This window comes from Siniperca chuatsi, linkage group LG2, assembly GCF_020085105.1.
Source record: "Siniperca chuatsi isolate FFG_IHB_CAS linkage group LG2, ASM2008510v1, whole genome shotgun sequence".
NCBI classification, from domain to species: domain Eukaryota; kingdom Metazoa; phylum Chordata; class Actinopteri; order Centrarchiformes; family Sinipercidae; genus Siniperca; species Siniperca chuatsi.
This window is the reverse complement of record NC_058043.1, coordinates 24,844,617-24,865,461: the sequence shown is the minus strand read 5'-3', so window position 1 is coordinate 24,865,461 and position 20,845 is coordinate 24,844,617.

Below are 20,845 nucleotides of genomic sequence, written 5' to 3'. Positions count from 1 at the left end.
AAGGTTACTCCGGGCTGATGCAGCCTCCTGGACCACAGGCCTCAGGAAAAGCTGTCCACACAGACACACATGCACATAAACACACACAAACAAACACTCTCTGCTCACATTCACACACAAATATTCAAAGATAAAGGCAGGCACTGCATCACATTCTCAGCAAAAGTCCTGTTTGCCAGCGCACACACTCATTGATTAATCCATATGGGCTAGCACAAACACAGCAGCTTCTAACAGCTGAGTGGTGAAATTGGAGGGCTCCACCCAAACAAAGCTTAGCAGGTCACAACCAGTTCAATAGTCTGCTGTCCCTCACAGGGCCTTGGGACCACAGGAACTCTGCACCATGTGCAAAATCCTAAACAAGCATTTATAATCTCATCGAAACAGACATTACACACATGATAGCAAATACTTAAGCAGGAAATAATAAGATAATATAAAGCAGAAGTCTCTTAGAAGACAATTGAAGCGTTAGGCATATCAAAAGATGGGCTTTCAATATGATGCAGGAAGCATTCCTCATGCTACAAGGATAAAAGAATCCCATTAATCTTGAATGTCAGGTCATATGCATCCATTATCATGCCAAAAGATGAAAAGGACACTTTCTATTTTATCTATATATCACTCTTTCATCCATTTATCCGTATTGGATCAGCTTTAGCACGTATATGGTGCATTTATTACAAAGAAAATTCTGCAGAGCTCAGATAAACTCCTTTACCTGTGGGTCGAAGTGTCCAATCAGCAGGTGGTGGTCTGGCGATTGACATCTGAGCGAGATGTGATCACAGATAGCCCTCCCTGTCTATTCCACCTGGAGCTGGCCCGGCACTCGTGACTGACAGCTCTGCTCTTAATAATTCATCTGGCCCTGGGTGTCTGAAGGTCAGGAGATCATCTGCTTGGGCTTGGGCACTGAGGAGAGGTGGCACTGTCATCAAATATTTATTGACCTGCTGTACTCCCAATACACTCTCAAAATACACTCTTTCGCTAAACACAGCACAGATTCGCACCCAGCAGCTTCAGCGGAATAGCAACAGCACTGATACTGTTTGGCCGTGTGTGAGGGTTGCTGGTGGTGGAAGTGGCGTACAAAGGAGCGTGGTGGCTGCGTGCATGCTGTGTGTGTATGTTGTTTTGCTTTGTGCGCATATGGATTATGAGTCAGTAAACAGATGTAACTGCTGATGAGCCAGTGTGTTATACTGCTTTAATTGTATGGCCAGATGGAAAATAGCACTGAATGCACCAACACTCGACATTACAGTGCAGTATTTGCTGCATTCACAGAGTAATACCACAAATGAAATTGCACTTGTTGAAAGGGAAATTCCAGAATTTGTCAAGCTGCGCAATTTTCACATATTGTTATCACTATTGGTCATAACGTTTACTCACTGCCTCCTTTGTAGAGATTTGGGAAACGTGGATTCCAGCAAGAATCACACGTGGCAAGGAGAATTTGCCTCCTCCAGCTTTTCAAAAACCTTGAGTGTAACAGAGATCATCTCTGTCCCATGAAAATCCCTGTAGGTGTTGTAGCACACTGCATAGCATAGGGGATCCACTCCCTGGTCAACTTCCTAGCTTGTTTCCATTAGCGTGAAGCCGTGCCTTGCTTTCAAATTAACTTGTGTGAATGCTGGAGAAGTAGCAGCAAATGAGATAACGCGATTAGTGTCTCCAACTTTCCGAATTGCAAAAATAAAATGACAACACTACACACTGTGCGGTTTTAACTGACTGCCACTATACTCTAATGCAAGACTCCAATTGTAGCAAATTGCTCTACAACTGCTGTGCAGTTTGTTACAACAGTTACAGGGATTTCCAGAGGACTACTCTCTGTGTTTAGTGGTGGCAAGTGTTTAAGATTATTTCTGTTACATAGACGTTTTTTGAAAATCTGTAGGAGGCTGATTTTCCCCGATTGATGTTGTCTTTGCTAGAGTCTGGTTTCCCAAAGGTCTACAACAGAGGTGTTGAGTGAAATCATATCATGACCAAAGTCATCATGAAAAAAGAATATGTTTACAAATACTAGAATCTCTCTTTATTGAAAGTATCTTTCATGCATTGATACAGTAGTCCTTTACAGCACTCAAAAGTCCATATATAAACAGTGGCCCTTTAAGCTCAAGGCACTGCAACTTAAGAAAACACATGCAAAAAGACAAAACCCAAGCAAATGAAGAAAATGTCTTCATGAACACGTGCACTTAGGGGGGGAAAACTGCAACAATCGAGTTTTCTTAGGTTGCAGTGCCTTGAGCTTTCAGGGCCACCGTACATATACCAGCCACATCATTTGGCAATTTAATATTTGTTATCGGGAATATAAAAAAATCACCAAAAAGCGGACCCGTTACAACCCAGAAAGTCACATTTCTGGTTCCAATTCAGAGCAAAGTGCTGTTCATATGAAATATTTTGTGAGCAGCAAGAACCTCCATATGTGGACATGTCTCCACCAGTCAAGCCCGGCAGCTGTAGAGACGCCAGCAGAACTGATGACCTAATGCTAGTCCTGCTTCATCATGATCACTCCTGAAGGAACATACAAACACACACGCACGCACACACTCACACACTCAAATACACATCCCCTCTCTGAAGCCAAGGCATTACGCTCCACTCACTCCCAGACTTCAGACAGGTGCTGCTGTTGTTTATCGGAGCGTTTGGCAGTACAGTTTTGGACTGCAGCATTTTGGTGCATCTGTATCAGCTTGATACGAGCAATTACGTGTTCTTAGTGGTATGCTGCAGACCTAACTCACAGGTCGTAACTGTTCCAGTACAAGGTTTCTCAATCTGAATGAATGTTTCGTGCCTCTTAGAGAATGACTGTTTGCACTTGACAGAATAGTTATCTGACAGCATTCAATGTCTTTGTCTGTGTGCACTTGTGTATGCATCTGCATACTGTTATGGACTTATGCGAGTGCACATGCAGTATGTACGGTCATTCGTGTGGTTATTCCACATCACCAAGGCGTGTTTCCTCGAGGTTTCCAAGAGTGAGCCAAGCAAGAATATTTTCAGGCTCTGCTGCTGCTTATAAATCTGCATACAACACTTTAACAAACCAAACTGAGGGAGTCAGGGCATTGATACACTTGTGTGTAACTGGAATAAGAGTGTGTGGTTGTGTGTGCATCTCTCTAACAATTACCCGTAAGAAGTTTCCATTGTAAATTACAAAGCTGATTATTTATTTTATTCATGAGATAAGACAGGGATTGTTTATCATGCAGTAGGTGAGTGAATATCTGCCTCAGATTGAGTGTACTCATGCGTGAGTGTGGAGCAATTTTCTCCCGCTTAGAGGCTGATGAGTTGCGCATGTTTGACTAGAGGCGTGCACATCAGAGGTGGATGTATCCACAATGACACAGTTGGTGTAGTGCCAGAGAGTGGAAGTGGGTTTGGGGAAAGACAGAATTGGAGGAGAGGAGAGAGTATGCTTAGTCCAGATGTCTTGTGTTCACAAACACAACCTACCTCAATAAACCTCTGGGGGCACACATCTGTATAGCTTTTATACCTTTGATCAGCTCTCTAAGTTGTGTATATTTTCATGAAGGATTGTCATCCCACATATTAACATCAGCCAACACACCTCTGTTCACACCTTTTATTTAAATATTTGTGAGGCAGGGTTTAGATGTTACAAACTAGTTCTGTACGTGGAAGAGTTTATGTTACTTTGCAATGTGCATGTGGCACAGTGTGATTTAATGTGCTGTCATATGCTGTTATATCCAGGCCATATAATTTACATCTCTGTAACTTTATCACATTAATTAGTCGGATTAATGAATCAAAATGTTAAATTGCTTAGCTAGTGATGTATTTTGTTTGCTATTTGGCGCCCTGGTGGAGATGTCACATTAATTGGCTTGATGAATACACTTGAAAACCAACAAGCAATCAAACAAAAAGATTTATAAAATACAGAAATGGCTAGCTGGTGCATGCAATCTGCTTAACTAAGCACGATAATTTTTGAGGCATACGAAAAGGCAAGTGCACTAGTTCACAGTACTGTAAATCATGTTTTTTTTTCAGAATGCCGTCTGCTTGTATTCATGTGTACATAAAAATATAATGAATGTTTTTAATTTCTGTTCTTGTTTTTTTTTTCATCCTAAAGTTCTAAAAAGGTTCCAAGACAGATATTACTCATGCAGCTTTTCACAAAAATCAAACAAACAAATTGTCGCTGCATTCAGGTGACCAAAGAACAAACATGACAAATGACTGCACATTGTGTGAGGATATATGGAAGATATGAACAGTCGTGTTGGAGCTCAACGGATGGAGCCACAGGTGTTAAACAGCTAAGCGCTTTAGCTGCTCCGGGGGAAAAGATGTTATTGAACCAGGAAAGCTTCTCAAACAGCCCCTCTCTGCAGGGCAACTCAAAGCCCAGGGGTCAAAGGTCACTGTGAGCAGCAATGGAAGCCATTTGTTTGGTTGTCATGGCTCAACAGGTGAGCCCTGGGTGGGTGACCAGGCTTCTCAAAACATCTCACCCGGCAAGAAAAAAAATAGCACCACAGGCTCAATATCAGGAATGTCCACCACACACGGCCACTCACTCAACACACACGTCACAACAACCCGTGTTTACCCTTATTCCACCCCGTGTTCACACTGCTCTGTTTGCTTTGTAGCTTTGTGAGGGAATGCTGCCCTGAAAAAATGCTGAAGCAGAGAGAAGGAGAAAAAATGGAAAGAACAAACATGGCCACCGTCGGTGCACAGTTCAGTGCTTGTTTTTGTTTGAATGTCACAGGGTCAAGGTTTTTTTTTTTCCTTTTCTTTTTAGTTGAGGGAAACACCAGAGCTGCACCTGTGCTTCAAGTGCCTCCGGACTGGTAGCTACTCTCTAGCTGGGTTGTTTTGTATGGGATCCAGCCTAATCATCACATTGAACATGTTGCTGCACACATTCCTCCTCTCTTTAGTCTATTGTACAAACTGTGTGGCCACTGAAGCATTTTCTATAGAAGCTGCATAACTCATTTATACAGCTTTTGGGTGACTTCCATGTCTTCACAATGAGGCCTGATTGCTTGTTGGCCACAAGTCATTTAATGCTCATTTTTAAATGATGTCCTACATTTATGGGCAAATGATTTTGTGTGAATGGCTGCAGTGTCCAAGTTAATGTATTTAAAATGGAGCATAAAAAATCTGTCAACACACCATTTCTTGTATTCAACTACCAGCAATGATGAAAAGTAACTAAACACACTTACTCAAGTACTGTACTTAAGATATTAAGAATTTTGATTTGTTAATAAAATATGATGCATTGTAATAGATTAAACAATTCAACAGTATATAAAGTACTTAAAAATTTGCTCCACTTCAAACAGCTACAATCTTAAAATGCTGCTTGAATGTCAATGCATCAATAATAATAACGCATAACACATAAAAAGTACTTTTACTGTTGATATTTAAAGCTGCACTAATCAAGATTTTCACGTTAACAATAGATCAAATAACTGCGTAATGTGAAAGGGGTCGCTTGTTTTGACAAACTCACATAGTATTACAACCTGACTTTGCAGTTCCCCTGAGTTCTACTGAGCATTTTAGTGTTTTTCAGCTAATTGTTTTGTATTTAGGGTACACAACTTTACTGTTTTGGTTCAGTCTCACTGTTCCCATCAACGTCATATCCAGACACAGCAGGAAGCTGTTTTCAACAAAAAGCTCTGATAAACCCACTGTACGCTACCCGCCCTGCACCAAATGGCACACAAAGTTAGCAAATAGCATGTAAACGTAGTGGAGCATTTAGCAGCTGAAGTGCCAGATATTTCTCTTAGTAGTTGATGTAGGCCAAACCAGAGCTAAAAGGAGAGCGAATATAGGTCTTACATTCATCAAGTGGTTAAAAACACAACTCCAAATAAATGCTAATGTAGCTTTGAGTATGCTGGGTGTGTAAAAAGGCAATGGTTTGCTAACATAAACACTTTATAATGTGATAATATGTAAATGTTGTGTTTACAGCTTGTTCCGCTGCCCCCAAGAAAATCAATTAACACTGCTTTAAAGCTGGAGAGCAGGACTTTTACATATAAATGAACATCCGTTACATTCAAGCCCTTGCCAAACGAGTTCACACAGTGCTGATTAAGTCTATCACCGGCAGGGAAATCTCTTTGTATTTTTAAATCTGGTGTCTGTGGCGAAATACCCATGCTGGTGCACCGGTAGTGCTGCAATGAATGGTTTGCCAGAGCTGAAGGGGGGAGCAACCATAGCGACGGAGTAGGTTACAGCAACCATAAGTATGTGTCTGTATGTGACAGTGTTTGTGTGATTACTCACTGCCAGAAAGGGGAGAAAGTTCCGCACTACAGGTTTAAATACATTTTGCTGTTAAAGATACCGCACCTTTGACAAAACCATCCCTACTCAAGGTCCACTTACTGGCTTGTTCTAGAGCTTTCGACCGTATCAAATGGTCTTCAAAATGGAAGAGAAATCCTAAAACTTTGAACATGTACAGTTCCATGACAACTGAGCCAACGTCATCTGCTGATGAAGATTGTGTGATACTTCCAAAAGCTCAAGAACAAGCGAGGAAGTGCACTTTCAGTGGACCTTGAGTTTGTCAACTGCTTTTTTTCCAAGGCCAAGAATGAACTGTCAAGCTCTACTGCACTTTTACTTTAAGGTCCAGTGTGTAGGATTTAGTGGCATCTACCAGTGAAATTGCAGTTTGCAACCATTTGAATACCGCTCACATCACCCGCCCTTTCCAAGCGTGTAGGAGAAACTACGGTGGCCACAAAACTTGCGAAAAACACTAACAGCCCTATCTAGAGCCAGGGTTTGTCCGTTTTGGGTTAGTGTAGAAACATGGCGGTGCAACATGGCGACCTCCGTGGAAGGGGACCCGCTCCCTATGTAGATAAAAACTGCTTAATCTAAGGTAATGAAAACACAACGGTTCTTATTTTCAGGTGATTATACATTAATAAAACATACTTATTATACAATATTATTGTTATTATCGTACAAATATTATATTCCATTTCTGCCAATAGATCCTCCTAAATGTTACATACTGGACCATTAAGTACATTTTGAATGTCTGACTTTTATTTGTAATGGAGTATTTTTACATTGTACAATTGCTACTACTACTTAAATCAATTATGTGAATATTTGTTCATCCACTGACTACCAGCCGTAGAAGCTGCCTAATGGTTTACACAACACAGTCTGTTCTTTTAGAGAGCAGATCAGTCTACTAACAAGCATGAAGTTATGGTCCAAAGCTGAACACGACAGCGCATTAGATGAATTATCTGAAGGGGCCGTGACTATTTCAAAGCTGTAAAAACAAGGCGGTACACATGAAAACATCTGTTGTGTGTGTGTGTGTGTATCTGAGTTAGAGAGAGTGAAAAATATAGCAATTTCAGACCAAGAAAAATACATGGAACATCATCATCTCAATTTTCCAGCAGTCCCCAGGCTCAACAGCACATATGCAAGTGAATACACACACACACACACACTCACAGATGTCCTATGCCGTCCCGTCTTGATGGGCTCTGCAATAGAGATAATTATGTTTAAATGCAGCCATTTAAAGATAAATGAGCAATAGTAAGTAATGATGGCTTATTTCCCATCTGTCTGTGTAGAAATCGCTCAGTAGCTGAGCGTTGTGAATGAACATCAGTGTTCTGAATGCACAGAACTACTTCAAAGCCTAAATTTATCTCACCCATTACAAGCACGTAATATCAAGCAGTTCAGAGGCTGTGTTGCACCCACAAAACCGTCCCACTATTAGAAAAATCTCACCTTGAAAGAGAAAGATGGAAGATATTTCATGCTAAATAATGTGGAGCAAACACGAATGAAAAACAGAAAGGATGGACTTGTTGATCTTTGTTACCACAACAGTCTTCCTGGTTCTGACTCATGGGCCTGTAAACCAGATAGTGAGAGAAGAGTGTTTAAGGAGGTCTTAATGCTTTGCAGGTTGATTGAAACCAGGCCATTGACATGCAGGAGAGTGTTGCTAGGTGATTGAAAAAGCAACTGTGCAGAGGAGGCCCCTGAAAAACATCCAGCACGCACTCTTAACTGAAACTTTACAGCCTTTCCCTGAAAGAGTGTGGGAGAAAATGGCCGCCTGGAGCCTCAGCCACCTGTGTCGATGTGTTTTTTCTCTTTTTGTTTGTCTTGGTTTCATCTCTTTTACCGGCTGTTTCTTCTAAACTTTTTCTCTTCCTCTTTCTCTTCTTCTCATGCAAACATATACACACATACACACGCACCAAACTATTCTAGGGCGTGCAGGTGTGAAGGTTGTGTAAGCAACTTATCCCAGGTGCAGATCAAGTGTTTCTCCTATGACCAACGCTGCATTGCATTTCCACATTCCAATGCATTATTAACCCTCTGTTTCACTCTTATTGTTTGAAAATCAGGAACTGAAAGGCAGATTTGAACATTTGATACATCTGTTGTTTATGTCAATACAGAGACTTCAAAGTTCTTTTGGCAAGGTTAAGCTGGCTGTAAAATCGGTTTGGAAAAAGAATCTAAAACTTTTCTGGTCAGTTAAGTTCGAGTGAAGCCTGTTCTCGCCCACTGTTTTTGGCAGAGGCTGCAATCAAATCAAAACCTTGTATTGCACTGGGCATGCAATCGGAAAGCAGACAAAATTAGCATTTGGTGAAATATGTGCTTAAACTGTTGCACAGAGCATGACGGGCAGCTCTTTTTGTCTGCTGAGCCTGACCTGCATTTAGAGGAGCAGACTACAGTGTGATTGATAATCTTCTAAAGAGGAATTAGATCGAAGAGGTAAGCTTGGCATAGACACACAGACTCCCGGCTGACAGTGTCTTCCACATGAGCCCATATAACTGTCACCAGATGCAGAGTTTTCATTAGACCCTGTGGAGTTACGATGACAAACTGGCACTATGAGGAATAACTCTCTCACAGTTTAACAAGGAATAGTAAAATGCCATATATTCCATAAATTCACAGGTGAAGCAAACCTTTTTTTGTGGCTTAATGGACTAATTTCCTGTCACATGCACTTTAACTTCAGAATTAAAGAGTCAGTGACAGAAATCTCAGATGCATATCTCAAAACTTGGACAAATAAAACCAAAGCTATCACTCATCCAGTGAATTATTTCTACATCTAGTAAATGAATTAGCACATAATTTTCTACAGACATTCATCCAGACAATGAATCCTACTGACTTTGGAGATCCCCCAACTTTGGCTCTACTGCCACCATGAGATTACCAATTGTGGTTTTGAGTGAAATATCTCAACAAGTATTTAATGGATTGCCATGAAATTTGGTACAGACATCCATGTCCCCCTCAGGAGGAATTTGGTGATCCCTTAATATTTTATCCAGGACAGGACTATCGTCAGGTCAAAATGTTCATTTCTCCAAAACTTTTGTTTTCTGACCAAATACCTGCAAATCTAAAAAAAATCCCATCAGCCTAAGATGGTGAACTTGATAAAAAAAAGTATACTTGCTAAACATCAACAACACTAAAGCAAACCCAAAGCATTTTTTTTTTTGCACAGCAAATCTAAAAGAATACACGCGGCAGGGGAGTGGATCTCCTCACCTTTATGGATCTTTACACGATTCTTCAACAGCTAGCAGAGACTTCACTAATGTCTCCAATCTGGCAGGCATTTCCTGTCCGATCTACTGTCAAAGAGAGAGGAAAGAGAGAGGAGAGGATGATGGAGAGAGGGTGGAGAAAACCTACAGGAAATGTTGGTGTCATTACTGCATTGGACTGTCTGTGTCTGCAGGCACGCACACACATATTCACACCTGCAAATGGGTCAGTAACCCGCAGCCAAATGTTCATTCGCATGCCTGCATGTATGCATTCATCCATGTTGACATATACACACACATAACAGGCAGGGCATGTGCAATATGGCAAGCATGCATGTCCATAGAAACCTGAAAGACAGCCAAAAGTAAACATACTGTACACACAAACATTATATAAGCCACAAATAAATGTCAGTTTTAATTCATTTTAACTCCATCTAATTCATCCAAGCTAAATAATGACCTTGCAAGTAGGGGAGGCCCTATTCCAAACAGGTCCAAGATGAAATCTGAGATGAGTGTGTATAATCCAAGATAATCAATCTTCTCCCCTCAATGACTGCCAGACTCACCTCAGCCCAGAGTTTGATTTCCACTGCAAATTTCCTGTTATGGTCATGTTTTAATCAACCTTGGTGTGTTTGACTTGGAGGCTCCTCACAGGTGTCAAGAAACGGATTATTCTGAGGACACGCTCGAAATGTTGGATTATTTCACAGCACTGGTGTTTTAAAAGAGTAAAACGCAGGTGTGCTAAGCATTGCTCTACTGGGTTTTTTAATGTTTACTATTTATTATATCATTATTGTAATAGTTTTGCGGTTTACATTATAGTGCATTTTAGACCTATTTTGGACATTTGCTATCAGTGTGAACATACAAAGAGACCGATTTAAAGAAAGAGAGCAGGATGTAAAGACTGACAGAGAGGCAGAGAGACATTGTGAGTGTCTGGTTAGAGTTAGACATGCAGAACTGTGGTGCATCTGCCTCATCACGCTTCCGGCCTCAGACTGCCTGAGGTCCCCACGCTAAATAAGCACAACAAATTCAGCACAGGAGGGGGGCGGGTGTGAACAGGAATGGGGAACATCAGGCAAGTTTGACACATAGCAGCACCTTACCGGCAAAACTAATCACCTCGTCATGTCTGGAGTGCAAAAGGTTAAATTGATCTGCTGGAGTTAGTCAAGATGGAAAAGATCCAGACTTGTGTGAATGACAATTCATTGCTGTCAGCGGCTGTAATGAGCTAATGAGGAATAAATGCAACCTGTTGAATGACTTCAGCCGTGAAATAAAGTGATGTTTATAACATAGGTCTCAGATGTCCATATCTTATTATTAACTTGATTTTAATGCCTGCCCTCCTCCACAAACCCAGGCATCTGCTGTGTGTTCATAGTTACAGTACACATTGAGCAACCCGAAACCACCAAGAAACTTCTAATTCGAGGGTGTTTTGTGGTTTTTTGCATCACCCCCAAATGCTACCAGCCCAGTAGAGGATTCAGTTTTTAAGAGTCTGGCGTATGGAAGACATTGTCAAGATCTTGTGTAATGCTAGATGTTAAATTATCACATTTGATGGCATGCCAAATTGGATTTTGCAAACTTGTTTTGCATAGCATTTCAAATTTGTCAAGGTGCTGAGGAATGCTAATTTGCACCGCATGGCTGATTCTTATTTTTGTTTTTTGGATGATAGTTTTATGATTCATTCTAATGAGTTTTCCTATCTTTGAATTTGATATCGCCAGCGACGTGCATACGGTGCTTATCTATGTTTGCATGCGTGTGTTATTGCGTGTGCATGTGTGTAAGAGAGCGAGTATGCTCAAGCATGCACATGCTCACACATTGTGTGTGTCAATGTGAGTGTGTGCGTTCGTATGTATTTTGGCTCTACATGTGAAGGTCTTGATGTGAGTTCAGTTCACTGTGTTTGATTTCTTGAACTCCAGCATTCTTCCAGCACCAGCTCCAAAGAATAAAGTAGAGGTGCATGCTAAAATGTTATGAGTGTCCATCGAGAACTTTTCCAGCTGGATGCAAAACCCTGACAGTTTCTGGCTCTGCTTTCGCCCCACTTTATCTCCAGTGCTCGCTCTTTTGCGGGGGAGAAAACATTAGCCGAGGGAAATCTCACTTTACCTTTCTCTTTCACTCATTCCCTGAGTTCCCCTCATACATGTGCCTTGCTGTTTAACTTTGACAGTGTTTCAGGGAGGAAGACTCAGGGCTTGCAGGCCTCAAAGCTCAGTTGTGTGGCGAGAGGTCCCCTGCGCTGTAAAGGAACTGGACGTACATCAGAGGCAGTGAACATCTGCTAGGTAGTTTAAACAGCACCTTCAAAATATGGCCGAAACTCAAGGAAGCTCAAAAGGCCTTTTGTTATTGTCCACTCGTTTTCCAATAAACAGACGCAGATAAATGGAGAACATTTTCAGTACACTATAAATCCTTCTCTATCTCACCTACTTCACCATTCAATACTATCTGTAAAAGTGTCAGCAATTTGACATCCAACTTCTTCCCTACCTTTAAAGATTCCTAGATGTTGTTTTTTGAAATTGGGGATAAGAAACACAATTGGAAAACCTAACTTGAACTAATATGTTCTGGATATACTTTGATTAAATCCTGTTTATCACATTCCGTATTTGGAAAAGTTTAAAGAAACTCTATTCAGTCAGTTTATACAGGTACACAGTATAAGTTATAGACCATAGCCCCAGGGCTGAGTGGCCATGGTGAATGGTGGGTACTTCAATGTCTGTAGATGAGGGCTTAAGCGCCCTTAACTGGGCTTCTAATAAAGCCTAAGTAGAAAATGGTGAAACTTTGTCTCTGCAGTCTTTAAACTGTTTAATGCCCCGTGGAATCCTGAATGTAAAAGCTAAGTATGTGTAATTTTCTTAATTTTTACTTTGGAGGTGATGTAGAAATTCACTCCCTGTGCGATCCCTGCAAAGAATTGAGGAGGCAGGCACACACACATGCACACAGCCCTCAGTGCTGCTCTGTGGGTCTTAAGTGTGCATAACATGGCAGCCATTATCCTATTAGCAGCAGCAGAGGCCTGGGGGCAGGCAGGGGGGAAGGAGCGAAGAAAGGAGCAAAGAAAACTGGCATCAAAAAAAAGGAGGTACAGTCAACGGAAGGAGGTGAAGAAGCAGTCCAAGGGTAAAAGGAGGGGGGAAGATATTGGTGAGGGGGGTGGAGAGGAAGGAATGAGAAGAGCACAAGGGAGGAAAATAAGCTGACATAAGCTTAGCAGCTGTGACTACAGCAGTGCAACAATACCATTAGAATTGTGGAAACTAGAAGGACCAAGACACGGGTTAATGAAGGATGCAGTTGTGTAAAAAAAAAAGACAGAGATGGCATGGAGAGGACTGAACTTTACAAACGATTCACACAAAAATCTCCAAATAGCCACTTGGATAAAAGCACTGAGAGACCTGCTGCGTGAATAGCATTACTACTGTACCAGGCATGCATTTGAAAGCTCTTTAAAGTACTCATTTTCTGTTGGAGCTTTAGCAGAGGCCCTGCCAAGCTTGATTTGGCCAGCATCCACAGATCCCAGCTCCAAAGTCAATCTCCCCTTTGAACTGCCCAAATAATTGACTTCTCCTACCGCTTCATTATAACATGCTAATTTCCATTATGATTGATTAAACCAAGCTGCTCTTCTTCCAACCCCAAGAGCTCTGTGCACAGTGGGGGCATAACTATGGGCTTATGCAAACTCTGTACCCTCTCTCCTCACAATTACCCCCCCCCCCCTTCTTCCTGCTTTGCCTCCCTAACTTCTATTCCTTACTTTCTCTCTCCGTATTCAGCTACCCTGTCCAGGCTCCTTTCACAAGGTCTCTATTGAAGCCAGGGAAAAAGGCTCAGCAGCAGCAGCTGGCCACTCTTTTCTGCAGGGCAGGTATAGAGGGGCTGGGAGCTCTCTGCATGAGCGAGCCCCACTCCTTCAGCTCCATTCAGCTCTGCTTTTGCCTCCGCTATTCACCAAGGCCCTACTTTGTCAAGAGCAAGGGAGCACAGAGAAAAAGGAGGGATCACCCTTTTTTCTCTTTGTACTCCACATAGCTATACAAGCGTTCCCAAAGCCTCCACTAATGAGTTGGCCTCCGCAGTGCCGTGAGTGGAGAGAGAAGCAGGTTTGTGAAAGAGAAAAGGTTTGATTAATATGGGTTCATTCTCTTCACGGATGGAACGTCAGTCTTGTGTTCATTAGCCTACTGGGTGGTTTCGCTTTTTAAGTACATTTGTGTTGTGTATGCCTGCTTTAGAATATTTATAGGGAGAGCTCACCAATTAAAGTTTTTATTAAATGTACAAGCGCAAATGCAGTTTTATTGAATCACAGTAATTTGTGCGGTTCAGAGGGAAAACTTTTGTGTCCAAGCAATTCTCAAAAAAAAAAATGTGTTTCTCTTAACCTTTCCTCTTTCCCCAGTGTCTGGTAAACACACACACACACACACACACACACACACACACACTGCGGTATTAGTTAACACATCATCTAATTGCCATTTCTCCACAGTTAATAACACACATAAGATTGCTGATGCTTGATGCTGAATGAATTGCTCGTAAACATACATACAACGCACACCAAGGGCGAGGCCATATGGTCCACCATGCAGTAAATGGGTATTCAGTTACTTCAAATAAATTGAATTTTCCACCTCTGGCCTGTGGTGCCATTGAGTGTGTTTGAAGACCTAATTGAATTTAGACTGGCGGACCATTCTGATTTAGCTGGCTAATTAAACCACTCAGTGGATGTCTATAAACACTGGGCCTATGTGTAACCAACCATGAAATGTGATAGGACAAAGGTAGGTGTAGTGATTTTATATTTCATGGGTTTAAATAAAGTCATTTTAAGAGTTCAATGTGAAACACTACGGTTGAAAATGGATTTTCTAATGTAAGCCCTTAGAGTAAAACATGTAGGGTTGAGTACGTTAACTGGGTTTAATAATTCTAACAGCGATAATTATATTCCATACAACAACAAAAGCTGTGTTTAAACACCTTCAGACACTGAGGAGAGGGCAAGAGTGAGAGACAAAGACAAAAGAGAGAATGAGATGCCTTCTTGGTACAAATGCATTTACACTAAAAACACAGAAACAAAGAGTGCTGGCAGACAAAAAGCTGTTTGGCTGCCGCAGCCTTGCAACACAGAAGTCACCTTTCAAAGAGTGAAACAAGCACATTCCTCTTCTTGTACAGAACAAAAACTGTTCCAGGACATCGCTTCTTTTATGAAATATTCTATTGAAAAGGCCTATTAAAACAACTATAGCCAAATACACAAGAGAGTCACCCTTCTCCACCCTGCCTGTCAAAGAAGCTGTAAACCAACAAGCCATGGCTTCAACTTTGTCTTCGCAGGTTGAGGATGTGAGCAATGTAGACACAAGTAAACACCTGTTGAAAGGGTATGGAAACTAACTGGCATTTTGGCCCTTCTTTCAACAATGCATACCTTCATTGCGGCTGACACTGTGGCTTGAGGTGTAAGCATAACAGACAGGGTGAACACCTCTAACAACGCCTACCTCGTGATGGAACAGGTTAGGGAGCTGGTATGGTTTGTCTCGTTTGCCGTTGGGCTGCCAAGCTGCAAGCCTTGCCTACTGACAGGAACTTGGCACAGCACAGCCCGATTCACTCTGCTCATTAGACAAACAGTGATGAGAAATGTAAATGTTAGCACACACTTTCAATATAGATTAAAAAAATAATACAGGGAGAAGAAAAGCCAGAGCTGTGGTGTTTGGACACCTGCAGATCATGTGGTCCTGTTGAACACTAACAGCCACACCACAGTTGAGCCTTCTTTATTCAGACCTCATTTTGTTTTCACCTGCTCCATTAACAGCAGTTTAGTTCATGACCTGGGTGAAATATCTGATCCTCATGAGGGCAAGTTACTATAAAAATGTAATCTACTAGGGGCTCATCCCTACATTCCCTGGGTCCTATGTTCCCAGCATGTGTGTCTCTTGATATAAACTAACATTGTAAGGTTGGTAAGGAGATTGGTAAGAGGTATCATCGCAGTTCAAATTGCAAAAAAAACAAAGGGAGATGGATGTTTCAAATGCAGTTTGAATAGTGAAAATCTGTTTGGCCACTGTGGAGATATTAATGTCTAAAGTCAAGAAACTGTATTTCCCACAAATTTGAGGCCGTTGGTTTCAAGGAGTACAACATCAGTAGGCTATAAGCTGCACTTGGGTGATTTCAACATATTGACCCAGGAAACAGTGAACATTTGACCTAAGGATAAAACATTGCAGAGAACATAAAACCCTTTGAAAGGTCTCCTTAATCTGTCATTTTGGAAAGGATTGGAGGATACTGAGCTTGGGAACATAGGACCCTGGGAGATTACAACACTAGAACACTAGACCAGAACATAGATACGCTCCCATCAACTACTCATTACAATTGCTCACTAAAAAAGTTATTTACCTTATTTGTAACATTATCTGCTCCATCCAAGGTGCCTTAAACAACTCCAAATCTTTCCCACACATATGCTTTATTTAGAAGCAGAAAAAGAAAATGAGACATTGTGGTTTAACAAGTAGTCAGCCTACGTTTTGGACATATTTACTGACCAGTAACAGCTAGCTTAACATTAGCCCTTCCTCACAGTGAAGCTGCATGATTTACACATACTGCAACTCTGAACAAAACCAGGAGGACTCCTGAATGTAGGCTTACCATTGGGTAGTGTTAGCAAGCCAGCTAAGAACCCACAAGGAGGCTAGCTGGCTCCCTCTACCTCTAGTCCCCGCTACAAGCTAACCAGCGCATTCTCATCCATCGTCAAATATCACGCTTTGTCACGCCCCTCGGCGTCTCATATAGACGCACATGGTACCCTTTGGCGTCTGTATGAGATGCCTTTTTAACCCGTGGTTAATGTTGTGAAACGGTCGCAGTGTGGTTAGGTGTAGGCACCAAAACTACTTGGTTTAGGTTAAAATAATTACGTTATGTGATGTAAGTGACATGTAAGTCATGTAAGTAACATAACACAAGTCATATACGTATATGTAACTTAAAACTTTAGTTAGTCCTGTGTTTGTTATAGAGCATCTTTGGTTTGACCCTCACCCATCCACCCCGACCTCCTCCCAATGCAGACTTTCTCAAGTTTGTATCTCTGCAGACCAGAGACTTTGAGAACTGTCAATCATTTTTTTTTATTTGGCCAATTAGAGGCTTACAATCCACTGTTAGTCAAAAACTAATTTCACCAATATGCCACCTGAACCAGTTGTCAATCAGTTTTTAATTAATTCAACTGTTCATGACCTGGGTGTGGAACTGTGTTAGACAGGAGGATTTGTATACATGTAAAATTTGGCCTCTTGCCCATGAGGACTATCATGCTGCGTGTTGTCCTCTTCTGTTTTCTCTTTCTCTACATCTGTCTTGCTGTGCTTCCCCCCCCGGTAGGCCACGCATCATGCCACTTAGCAGGCAGCCTGGTATTGACAGAAATGCCAAAACTGTTCCTGCTTTCTATTAGCAAAGCATCTCCACGCTCCTGCAACACCCGTTAGCCATCTAGTCCCAGTATGATGAGTTGGCCGGGTTTCACGCCTCTCCATTTTATAGTTGATGAATAGCTGCAGCAGATGGTTTCTTATCTTTGAAGATTCCAGTAAGACGACCGTGATGAATCGCTCCAGGCCTTATACGTCCATCCACCCTCTCACCATCCCCGCCGCCATCACGTTACCCCTCTAGCACCGAGAAAAAACAAAAGTGAAATGTGAACAATATGTAGCTGACTCATCAAGTACACCTATGAAGCTACTGCTTTCACTTTTCTCATATGAGCCCCAAAATCTTTAGACATGTCTACATAGACACTTTCATTCCATTCCAGCTGTGTAAACACCAATATGGCCGGTGTTAAAAACATCTATACAAAAAAAAAAGACAAGGGCTCATCTGGTGCAGTCATTATCCTCTTTACAATGACAGACTCACATCAAGGAGGCACACAGGAGAATGGGTGCGAGGGTGAGTATGAAGAGCGGAGCAGTTATGGTAGCAAAAGCTGTTAATGCTTTCCTTACAATGTGAATTTTTTGTAGGGCTCTCTGTTTCTCAGATTATAAATCAACCCATACCCGGGGAGAAATATCCCTCACGATGGTGACATGTGAAATGTCTGAGCCCTCAAAGAAAGAAGCCAGTGTCTGAAAAGACTTTGCACACTTTGCGCTGCTCAGAGCCATACAGTTATGACAGATATAACTTGAGAAGAGTGATAGAATAAAAATGTACATGACATAAGTCATCTATTATGTAAAACGTTGTTTTTGTCTACTGTTATTTTGCTGTGACAACACACCGAAATTGGTACAAGCTATTATGGTGTATTGAGTATTATGTGAAAAAGAAATTCTTTGCTATTTTCTGTCAGTAAGACACTGTCAGATAAACTGCACTACAACATTTGCTAACAGTGGGAATAAATGTCTACTTTCAAAACATAATATAGAAATTATATTATTATATACTGTATCTTATGAATAACATTTTATTCATCAAATGTTGCTAGAGGAAACTGGTTTATATTAATTAGGCAAACTTTACAGCAAGCTACAAACTTCTACCACAATACACACACATTTCTTGTGAAAGACCCTTTAATCTAAGCTGCATTAGTAGTTATTTGTGTGCCAAGTCATCCAGAACAGGACATCCACCAAATAAATCACTTTAAAAGACGTGTCAACAGTCTTCTCAAAATAGACCTCAAAGTACCTGGTCCACATACCCTATCTGTCAGACCTCCTGTCACTTGTAACTCGTGCTGAAGATATGTACAGGACACAAAAGGCCTGAAATAATGAAGTGAAAATGAAATGGCAATTCAGTCTGATTATCAGGCGAGGAATCCAATACTACGCAAAAAACTTGAGAATTTAATATTTTTATTACTTCATAGATGTAAATTGGGTAAATGGTAATCTTATTCTATACATGCTGAAAGAAACAAAAAACAAAATCTGAAATGTGATTTAATATTGCATCATACCACATATTGTTGAGAAATACGCTTGTTAGATAAACTGCAGCTTAACTTACTAGATATTTATATTGTATGAAATCTTATCATACCAAATCTTTATATCAAAGCAAGCATGAATTGTTTATCTCAGTGCTTAAACAAAATGACGGACAATCAGTCAAATCATGCTCTATGACAAGTTGCCGAAAGAAACGTTTCATGTTTTTTTATAAGGATTTTAAATATTTTGGGGGGCTTTTTGCCTTTATTTGGATAGGAACAGCTAAAGAGAGACAGGAAAAGATGGAGAGAGAGAGAGAGGGGGGATGACATGCAGCAAAGCTGCTATATTGATACTGTTTTTGCTACATGTACCACATGTTCATCTGCACTACCGGACTATTTATTTATACATATACTGCATCATTTGCACTCCAGTACTATGTACTGAATACTGCGATAACTCATCTACTGCACTGTTAACTATATCCATAAATTGCACTACTTTATATTCATTGCACTGCTGTTCTGCCCAGTCCAATTCATTATTGTACATATCGTTCAGTATACTTCTGTTTATAGTAATGCCATCTGTATATAATGTCCATAGTACCACTTGTAAAATATTTTCATAATATTGCTCTATCCTGCATTTATGTACACACTTAACATCCTGCATTTGCTTATTGCATTTCTGGTTAGACCTAAACTGCATTTCGTTGCCTTGTACTTGTGTAATGACAATAAAGTTGAATCTAATCTCATCTAATCTAATCAAAGGGCCAGGGCTGGAATCAAACCCGGGCTGCTGCGGTAAGGACTCAGCCTTGATACATGGTGCGTGCGCTCTACCAGGTGAGCCAAGTTATACTTTGCTATCATGAATTTTTTTTTAATTCCTAGAACCTTTAAAACGGGTATTCTTTTTAAAGACATTTTACAGCTCCAAACAATTCTCAAGTCTCAAAGTAATAGGATTTCAGGACAAACTGTAGAAATTGGCTGTCCTCCATTACTCAGTTTTCCATCACCACTGAAGTCATGTTTTAACAGGGTCTCATTTCTCAGATATTTTTCTTGCTTCTAAGAGCTGGAGGCCTCACCTGTAAGCTACTGTGCTCACTCACACACGCATGATGCAATGTGAAACCTTCGCCTATTCACTGGAAAAGGAACGAGGAACTGTGCTACTAAACTGCCTGCAGTGCTGCAGGTGTGAATATCTGAGTCCTCGCTACCGTGATTAATAGCAATGAAATCTGGGACTTCTCCAAACACGAAGCAATCACAATAGCTCTGTCAAAGTCTATCAATACGATCTGTCAGTGCCAGGAAAAAAAGTGTGATGAGAAAAAGTGTTCATGGGGCCAGGAGGCTGACAGGACCACTGATTTATCACAGATGTGCATTTTTGAGACAGCGGGTGAACATGACTTCAACATTTGGGAAGAATTTTGTGCTATCATGTGGCCATTATAGGGCACGCTCAAATGGTGAAAAGATCGGTCTGGATGCACAAAACACACAGACATGCAAGCATGTGTGTGCCTGCACACATAAGTATACACACCTAGTTAGCACACAATCATGTACACAGATGCTCAGACACACCTGCACAAAACATCCACTTTTGCTCAGTACTCACAGACAGTGGTGAAAGAAATATTCTGCCACAATATAAAAAGCCCTTGCATTCAAAATTCTACTTGAGTTAAAGTATTATCAGCAAAATGCACCAAAGCATTCCAAAGTAAAAGTATTCATTATGTAGGATGGTCCCTTAATGGAATCTTATTATCTCATTATTATTATTATTTTTTTTTTTTTACTGATTACTGATGCAATAACTTGTAAGCAGCATTTTAACTGCATATTTGGTAAGTATGGAGCCAATTGTAACTACTTCATATACTGCTGGGCAGTGGTGGAATGTCACTAAATACATTTACTCAAGTACTGTACTTAGATACAATTTTGAGGTACTTTATACTTCTACTCCTCTACGTTTTGGTGGCAAATATTGTACTTTTTACTCCAGTACATTTATTTGACAGCTGTAGTTACTTTGCACATTGAGAATATCAATACAAAATAAAAGTAACTA